The sequence below is a fragment of the Limanda limanda genome, chromosome 1, assembly GCF_963576545.1.
Source record: "Limanda limanda chromosome 1, fLimLim1.1, whole genome shotgun sequence".
NCBI classification, from domain to species: Eukaryota; Metazoa; Chordata; class Actinopteri; order Pleuronectiformes; family Pleuronectidae; genus Limanda; species Limanda limanda.
In genome coordinates this window covers 26,018,919-26,029,560 of record NC_083636.1, presented here as the reverse complement: position 1 = coordinate 26,029,560, position 10,642 = coordinate 26,018,919, and positions in this window count along the sequence as shown.

The following is a 10,642-nucleotide window of genomic DNA, read 5'->3' as shown; positions in this document are numbered from 1 at the left end:
TTTACAGAGCGATATTGCAACTTCCTGAGTATACGTGAGGACTTCCACTGCACAAATGCAAAACCAGTATGTTTAAAATTCACTTATGCAAAAAATGAAAATTAAAAGTAGGCAACTGATAAAGTAACATAGCAGATCATCCAGAAGAGACAAGGGAAACATTTAAAGATTGTCATTCTGCTGCTTAACCGGCTGAAACATCTATTTCTTTCTAGATCCTTCAGTATTCTCTTAATACACTCTAATAACCATTCACTGTGTTTCCCTATTTCAAAGTCTAAAAGTAACTATTTAGACATAAGATATATTTTAGTAGAGCCTACATACAACAAACCGCCATCAAATGATCTGGACCAAGTGTAAGACGCAATTCAATGGATTGACATAAAACCTTTCTGGTCACGTTCATACACATTTCGATTTGTCCAGTATTTGGATTAATGAATACAAATCTGATAAACTTGCCTCAATGCAGTTTGTTTTGAGTGCTAAATATGAATGTTTGCATGCTAACTATTAAGATGGTTACCGTGGTAAATACAATGACAATAATGTTATCGTTAATTTTAACATGTTGGCAAAGTGACATCAGCATTTAGCTTGAAGCACTGCACTCTTGAAAATGTGTTGGCTTGGAGGTTGTGTATTCTGTCACCCAGTGTGTTTGTGATACTTTTCCTAAATGTACAAATCACCTGCGGCAGATATTACATTTTACTGGCTGTAAGGACTGCAACTACAAAGACTAACATGCATCACCTCTCTCCTCTTTCCTTTGTGCCTCACTCAAATTTAATACAGCAGCAAAAGAGCACAAGCGGGAAAACATCTTTCATTGCAGGGTCTGTATGAAAGAAGATCGATCAACTCCCCCTGGTGGTCACTGAGGGTGATTCAGAATTCGTAGCCTGGTACCAACAAGTCTCATAAAACATGCAAGATGGCTCCAACAAACAAAAACCAACTTGTTTGGATTTCACCACAGTATGTCAGAATTCACTTTGTTGACTCACTGGCTTTGAGAATGTTTTCTTCGTGTCTCGTGACCGTATACAGATTGTAGCTGCTGTTATTGGTTTGTAATGACCCTGGAAAGATGGTTTCCTAAGGAATATGATGTAGGCCATAGACATTTATTTTGAAGTTCAACAAAGCCAACATAAGGGTTCAAATCTCTGTGTCAGTCACTTCAATAAAAGGAGTTTTTTTTCCTCCACAATGTGTTTGCTTACTGTGGGAGCTGTTGTGTTTGGCTATAATACTGTAAGGTCTCAAGATTACTATTTAAAGTGCCTTGGGATAATGTATCTTGTGATTTCGGGCTATACGAATACAATGATATGAAAAGTTTAATATTTCAAATTCACAGTTGTTTTTAAAAAATTCTCTTACATTTTCACATTGTAAATCAAATGGAAAACTACCACTAAGTTTCTTTGAAAACAGGAAGATTAGCTCCAGCTTCATGGGCAGCTTGGACAAGGCATTTGCAGTGACCATTTTCTCTTTCAGTTTAAGCGGGGATTGTTTAAGACACACTTGGAATCATGTCAAACCATCGTTCAATCTGATGTCTTAGTGCTTTCCTGCAGGTTTAAGGTTTGATCAGGTTCAGTTTTTCTTTTTAAATTTGGAAAAATAATGTTCATTTGAGAAAAGTCAAAGGTCACATTATTGATGATCTCCTGTGTATGTGATTCATGTTTGTTCACATGGATAGATGTTTAAAGAAGGAATCAATCATGCATTCTATTATGAACATCTTACAGTGCTTCCCTACGACTAAGATCACATCACATATGTATCATTTGTATTACATTTTTTAATTTGAATTGAATGCAGTGGGGTTTGTGTAGATTTATTTTCTAAAGGCATACAGGAGATATTTTTTCTCCAAATACAAAAAATTAAGATATGGAAAATTACCTTTTTTCATAAGTGTATGGTGTTTTAATATCTTCTTAAATTGCTGAATGCATTTTGTTTGTAATTAATTAATTAAATTGTTTATTTAACTCAATATAAACATTCTGTATGAAATATGCTCAATTACTATTTATACAGAGACAAAGCTTTGTGATCTTATTCCTTTTTTCTGTGCATGAAGATTCAGAAGATTCTTTACGCTGATTTCATGTCATTATTATTTTTTTGGATAAGTTAAGATAAATGAGTTAAAATAATCCTTTATTAGTCCCATAACAAGGAGATTTGCCATAGCAGCAAAGTAGTCATCATTGAAAGTAATTTTTAAGTAATAAAGTAATAAATCAATAAGTAAACATGCAATTTAAATACAAAAAAATATATAATACATAAATAGAATAGAAATAATGTATACAGAGTATACAGTGAAACAGATAAAATATGAGTCATGAGTATTGCAAAGTGAATATTTATACCTGAGTATTAATCGTATATGTACATGCAATATATCTCTTCATCAACAAAATATGTAAAAGCTTTTTGCTCAGCTTGAACAAAAGAAATGTATGTAACTCCTCTGCAGGCTCCTGGGCTGGCCAGCAGAGGGCATGAGAAGTACAGCAGGTAAGATCAGCACATTAGCAACATCCAACCTGAACTTTAGGTGTTTTTATTTTTACAACTTTTTATTGTTAGCAAACACTGTTGCCCACTATGTGAAAAAGTACGGGAAGAAAGAAAAGACAACAAAGTGACGGAGGTGAAGATTGTCTTAAAGAAAACGTGGCTTTTTCCTCCAGGCAGCAAAGGCATCAGTTTGAGAAGAAAACAAGTGAGGTGAGGAGAACACAAAAGACAAAAGGGTGATTAATATCTGTCATGAATCATAGAGCAACTGTTGCAGGCAAAGTTAATAAGATGACAAATTTCACTGGGAGAGTATAAATAAGGGAAAGCAGCCGGCTGGTAAATCAAATCAACAATGAACAGGACACAAAGCAATTAGTTAAATAAGGTAAATTGGAAACAATGAAATGAATGTGTGGTATCAAATTGTGTTATATACATAAATGCGTAAAAGGGACTTTCTGGAAGACAGAAAAAGATGTTTAATGTACTCTCTCTTCCTGTTTACCAGGGACCTGGATTTCATTCTCTCCTGCTTGCAAGATTGTGTAGCTAACCCTGTTATGACATAAGCAGGCCTTTGTTTCCCTAAATCTCAATCATGCATGGCTGATCTGAATCCGTCTTACTCACATGCACTCCCACACGCACACACACACACCCACACAGTGCAGACTGCTTATGTTACACTTTGATGCATGAAGGAGGCTTTCACACTTGTTTGTGTGCACATGTGTAGGTCCGCACATGTATGGGTGCAGACACATACATGAGGTCTAAGGTCTGAGGCTGTCACATGCACTTGTGCATTAAAGAGCAGGCGTCAGTTTTGTTAGGAAGTTCTCAGGGCCCCTGGTGGAGGGAAGAAAAAACATGGAACACATTCACATCTGTTCACACATCCCATGTTGCTCCAAGGTAGCAGATGTATTATGTTGCAATTGGCTTACATGCACATTTGTTTGGGAATAAGCAAAACTGAAGCACAATAAAAACAAATTATTAGGGGCAGGTCCTGCTCTTTTGCCATTTTAGAGTTGCGAAGATCTAGTTATTTATTTTTAGAATATTTGGATGGTGCACATATGAAATAACATAAACCTTCAGGGTAGGAGTCAAGGAGGATTAAGCATAGGAGTGCTGCTGTTTTGAATTCTTAAAGCAAAATATTATAATAATAAATAATAAAACATTTGATAGTTATACACTTGCCAAGGAACAAAAAGAGATTCAAAAGAATGACTAAAAGAGACAATAAAGATAAAAAAATATATAACATCGTTACACATTAAAAGCTCTGAGGAGCTGATTATAAAGTGACCATGTGCACCTGGTGGATACATTATCATCAGTGGGATATTTATAGAACACAAAGCAGGAATCGCAGGGACAATATAGGGGCCTATGAGGATGTTAATCAGACGCTAACTGCTGTAACAGTTTCACTCCATGACACTTTATGTTTATCAAAATGAGAGGGCCTGACAACTGAATTTATCCATTTCATATCTAAAAATGATGACAAGCATCAAACAATCATAGTGTTACACTGGTGGCACATGACAATAAAACGAAGTGAAACTTCATGATTGACAGCTGAGACTGACTCGTGATTGGTCGTGAGAGTGTATCGACAGGAGCTTGCTGCCTTGTCTCATTCCCCTAATCGCTACTATGCAGACTTCGGCCCAAAAATTGCGAAATGTCAGCGTTCGCATTGGGGATATTTCAGCTTCATTTCTGGATAGTGGCAGGAAGTGGAAACATACCTTGTAACTTTATGTACAGTCTACGATCAAAACCAGTGAAGATAAAAAGTTGAGATGAGGTTGGCTTTCATCTTTTGGAAATTTTCCCCACAAAAATGCATTGAGCTAAAATCTCTAGCATACAATACATATTTATTCTTGCTGCTTCAGAGATTTCAGATGGCCCTTTGCTGAAACTTACCATTAAATTTCCATTGCATTTTTCTAAAATGCTGCTGTGGGTTTGGGCTCGGTTTCCTTGTTTTACTGCACTTATGTGACATGAAGCTTAATTTTAAGAGGGAAAAGTTTCTCTCTTTTCCCAACCAATAACATCTCATCCAACAATTTGACAAAAGATCATTCTTGCAGGCGTCTGCATGTCAGCGCTGATGTAAGGAGATATGGTACTGAAACTTAAGCTCAAAATGATATGATCAAACCTGGCCCTGTTGGCGGTCTCCTTACGCCTCCCACACTTTTATATAAGTCCGATCATCAAAATGTAGCGACAGGAGCCCATCAGTGAGGTGTGACACTTGATCATATGATAAGAAAAGCAATTTTTTTTGGCCTGACAACTGGTCAGGCCAAAACAACTGAATTTATCCATTTCATATCTAAAAATGATGACAAGCATCAAACAATCATACTGTTGCACTGGTGGCACATGACAATAAAACAAAGTGAAACTTCATGATTGACAGCTGAGACTGACTCGTGATTGGTCGTGAGAGTGTATCGACAGGAGCTTGCTGCCTTGTCTCATTCCCCTAATTGCTACTATGCAGACTTCGGCTCAAAAATTGCGAAATGTCAGCGTTCGCATTGGGGATATTCAGCTTCATTTCGGGATAGTGGCAGGAAGTGGAAACATGCCTTGTAACTTTATGTACAGTCTACGATCAAAACCAGTGAAGATAAAAAGTTGAGATGAGGTTGGCTTTCATCTTTTGGAAATTCTCCCACAAAATACATTGAGCTAAAACCTCCAGCATGCAATAGATTTTTATTTTTGCGGCTTCAGAGATTTCAGATGGCCCTTTGCTGAAACATACCATTTTATTTCCATTGCATTTTTCTAAAATGCTGCTGTGGGTTTGGGCTCGGTTTCCTTGTTTTACTGCACTTATGTTTCATGAAGCTTAATTTTAAGGGGGAAAAGTTTCTCTCTTTTCCCAACCAGTAACACTCTCTCATCCAACAATTTGACAAAAGATCCTTCTTGCAGGCGTCTGCACGTCCAGCATGTCGGCGCTGATGTAAGGAGATATGGTACTGAAACTTAAGCTCAAAATGATATGATCAAACCTGGCCCTGTTGGCGGTCTCCTTACGCCTCCCACACTTTTATATAAGTCTGAGCATCAACATGTAGAGACAGGAGCCCATCAGTGAGGTGGGACACTTTATCACATGATAAGAAATGCAATTTTCTTATAGTTGAAAACATGGAGACACCTGGAAGACTGAAGCTTAAAGTTTCCATTAACATGTAATTTCCACAAAACGCGAGGGTAGTTTATCAGTGTCGGGGGGGAGCAGATACGAGGCAATATCACAGTGGACTCACAGCACCTCAGTCCCAGTGTTTTGCCCACAACCCGCCAGGCAGCATGTTCAGGTTTGATATCGACAGGCCTGATGCTGCTATCTGTCGTCTGTGTTTATTTGTTTTTATTCTTAAATAAAGTTTTGACAATAAAGTATTTTCATCTGTGAAGAAACAGATAAATGTTTCTCTTTTAGTCTCAAAAATATCTGATGGAAGACGCATCAGAGAGAAATTATGAAGTGATGCAGAGCTCCAGGCCTTTTGATTCACTCTTAGTATAAAGCAATGTTATCTGTGGGGCAACTGGTTAGTCCTTCATTTTTGCCCAGTCTGAACAGTTGGAGGAAAGGCAATTTAAATGTAACAGAGACATTTGTGGTCCCCAGAGGATGAATCGTCGCTTCTTACCTTCGCAAAGGAGGTTTTGTTTTAATGTGTTTCATTTGTTTGTTTGACTTTCAGATATTTAGCAGAATTTCACAATAACTACTGGTCCTAATATCACAAAACCTGCTGGAAGGATGTGGTCTATATTATCTGGGTCAAGGAAAAACCCATTGAAGTGTGATGCAGATCTGGATGACGTGATGGATCCAGACATTTCTTGTTCACTTTCTTAATATTGTGAGAGAGTGCATTTTTCAATTTTTTTTCTTGCTTTCCTGGACATGGTCATGGATCTTTTATAGAAAAGGCATGTTTAGATGACTGATATATATGAGTGTGTGTGTGCACTTTGGTGTGGTTTTTTTTTTTTTGTATGTGGTTTTAGAAAGTGTCTGTTGTTTGTCATGTACACCCTACTATTTTCGATTATTTTAAAATGATCGGACTCAGATTGTTTCACCATTATCCGAGCAATTGTGCAGAGAGATAAACATGAGGTGGCTGTGTGTACTACACTATGTAATCCCTGAGTATTCAGTCAAACACAAGTGACAATGTTGCCACATTGGAGCATTTTCCCCCCATGAGCTGTAACCCATACACACGTGAATCCTTTACTCCTGCACAGGCAAAGGCATTTGCTGAAGTGGACATTAGTTATGACAGATTCCGCTCCACTGAAAGGTAATGTACGTAACACCCATGCAGGGAGGGCACAAAGGGCGGAAGCATCTGACTTGATGGAGCCTAATGACGCTTCTTCCCCAGTACTTAATAGCGTCTGCTCGGCCTCTCAGCGCTAAATGAAAAGCAACAGGACCTTTGAAGTGGCCAAATACCCTACCCCCCCCCCCCCCCCATGCAGATGCACTTGCATTAAAGAGGCAGGAAGTAGTTTTAATGAGCGTACAATAAAAATGTCTGCATATTAGCTCAATATAGGAAGCCTAATGAAAAGTGGGTTTTGATTTGAAATATGTGTTACTGATTTTTGACCAGGGTGCATAAAAATGCTCCAATCCGCTGTAATGGAAAACACTTTGGCCTTGTGAGTAATCATCCTCAAACTCACCAGGCACATATAGTAGGTGACTTGTGGGACATATGATTAATATACATATATTCAATTCCAGGGTCCCTTAGAACCCGGTGAGTGGTTTCTACATCCTGACATGTTTGCAAACATCATGATAACAGGGATTCAATTTAGGGATAACATGCAATTTGGTTTCATTTTAGAGTCTGACATTCTATCTCTCGGTCCAGATTCTCAAAGTCAAACGTCAATCAAAGGTCAATCACGTGATTGGACAATCACTACAAGGTTTTGGAATCTTTACCCACGAGTGTTTGTCCTTGATGAGTTTTTGGGAAATTAAGGAATATGACTCACACACTCAAAATCACAAAACAAATTGTCCCTGTAATCTTTAAACCTCTCATCAGGGCACAGTGAGTGACTATTGACTATTGACATTATTCTTAAGACGTCACTCTGAATATGATGTTTACATGAGTTGCCAATAGACTATTTCATTAACATTTCTGTTTACATCTAATTGTGACTCACATCTATGTGACGTCCCTACCTCATACGTCCGATATTCTAACAACCTTTTTGAAAATATCCCCACTGACTTGTAAATGCTATATAGTTTGTATTTATACAACGCTTTTCTAGTCCTGATGACCACTCAAAGCTCTTTACAGTACAGGTTTCTGCCATTCACTCATTCACCCACACATTCATACATTGCAGCTATAGGCAACACTTGTTCTATTAGAATGGCCAGTCGCCAGGCAATTTTGGGCACAATCCGCTCTACCCCCTGAGCCACAGCCCCAACATGTTCTGCTCATCTATAACCTTCATCAGTTCTCTTTAAATTCATTGCATAAAGATGTTATTTCTTTGTTGCACCAGCTATGTTGTCTACACTCAAACCTGCAGGTGATCATTGTCACAGTGGCAAATCTATGATTTTTCTAAATCAGGGACCACAGTTTAAACAGAGGCACAAATTACATGTCCAACATCCATGTACAATCCTGATTCAGTAAGGTCAACATGCAAGTCATTCCTTGTTTACTGTTAGCTCTATAGCTTTGAGCAAAGCCACACAATATCCAAAATATAAAAAAAATCATTCCTTATTCAGCACATTGTGAACTTAAAAAAAGAAACGAAGAAAATGTAATTCTAAAACTAATTTTCATATGACATGTTTATCGTGGCATATTTTAAAAAAAGAAGACAGGACTGGGTCACTTCAGGGGTGAATCAGATTTCAGCAGTGGCCAGTGCCCTCGCCCCGGTCCTCCATCCCTCCCTGCATCGTCAAGCAGTAGGTAACTGTCATATGATGATCTTGCAAAACGCTGTAAAAACTCCAACAGGAGATAAAAATGGGATTAAGAAAAATACATGTATGATATTGTGACCAGGGTCGGAGTGTTCCACTAATCAGAAAATAGCTTATTTGTCACAGTGTCTTATTCAGGCTAAAGTCTAAATCTGATTAATGTCTAGTGTCCATGTGAATGTTTGTGTGCAAAACTTGGTTTGTGTGGTAAGTATGTTGGTTTTGTTAAGCGAGCCGTCGAGGTATTTCTCTTGCTTTGGCATCGTATAAATAATTGTAGCAACACAAAGTGCCAAGCCTTAAAACTGCTGTGTATGCAAAATGTTTCTAATGGTTTCTAAGAATTTTCTGCAAAATTGTACCTAGGTGTGGAGAGGTGCTGTCAATGGAATGTGGATATTGTAGCTTTAAGAATCCTAAAATCTGTGAAAGAGAATAAGGAATTCATCATCAGCTCCTATTTTCAAATTCACTCCACAAAGCTTCTTCCTAATTTTCTTTTTGCCTTCTACAAATACTCAGATTGGTCAAGTTTATATATACACTGAACACATAGCTCATCTTCGAGACATTATTGTCTAGCACTCCTCACAATGTGTGAGTGTCGATTATACCAAGGCCTAATTTCTGCATTGGAATGGACTGACCTTTCCAGCAGCCTGAGGCGCCTGCAGACCTCAGGGGCCGAGCTCAGACGGCTGGAGGACGAGCGCTCGGCGTCCTTGACGCTCAGAAAAGTCTGCGGATGCCACTTCAAACTTTTAACAATCAAGTAATTCACTCATTTCAATTAAATGTTAATTAGTTTTTCATGCACATTAAACAAGCAATTTAGGCTTTACGGATGTGGAAATACAGTTTTTTTAAAAACCAGAAGCAGTTGTAATTACAGTTTCTATTTTGCGTGATGGGATGCATTTTGCTTCATTAGTTTTATAACCAACAGCTGATGTGCGATTTTCATGGAACATTTTGAGTATTACGGCCTAATGCTGATTTTGCAGTTCATCATTAGCCTCTCCTGGATACAGACAACATAATTTTTCATAAACTGCACAGGGATTGTTTGGCTTTCTCCCTCTTATCAGGTTGGCGTCCTCCCCCACCCTCCCAAAGAATCCTACCAAGCCACAATGCCGTGCTGAAGCCTCCAGGGTTTATCAAGAGTACGTCACGCGGGGCAGGTGTGAAAGCAGAACAATGAATGTTAGCTGGAAACCAACACTCTATAAATCACAGCAGGTAGTAACATGAGTTCACTCCACACTAGGTTGTTTGATATGAGATATTCAGGCAGATACGATGGGAACATTGACCTGAGACACACACACAAACACATATCTTCCACCATGTCCTTGTAAACACATCTCCTCTCTATATGTTATCCTCCACTCCAGCTGCTCCAGTTTCCTCCCACAGGCTATATCCTGTATTTGAACTGGTTACTGTCTCTCTATGACTGGAGTGTATAAAGTCTGTCCACTGCATGGTGCCCAGGTCCTATCTGTGCTGATGGTACCAGAAACTTGCTCGACATCGTCCATGCTTGCAAACAGTTGACCACATTTTACCGTCCTCTCTCTCCATGATGAAGCTCCTCTGCTGTTATTTCTACTCACCACAATATGATCCCAGCTTCAAGGTGTCCTCCTTTTTTGCTTTATTAATGTTAGGGGATATTTTTTTACTATACAAAACCATTTAACTTATTAGAGAGGATTGCATTGTCTACTTGTTGTGAATATGTGTAAAGACATTTTGGGAAATTTCACAAATAGTAGCTTGAATCTTATTTTCAGTGTTTTTTCTTTCTAGAAATCTTTCATCTGTCTGCCACCTAAAGTTAAATCAGGTTTTATTGTCAAGCAAGTTTACAAATACAAGGTACTTGCTGTGGTGTGTTTGTGCAATTATAAATTTAAGGAATACAAAAATAGGGAACAAAAATGTTATATGAAAATAAAATTATAATAATACAATAAGCTAAATAATAGCAAACTATAAGCGGGATTGATTGTGTCAACTGTTATTTCTCAA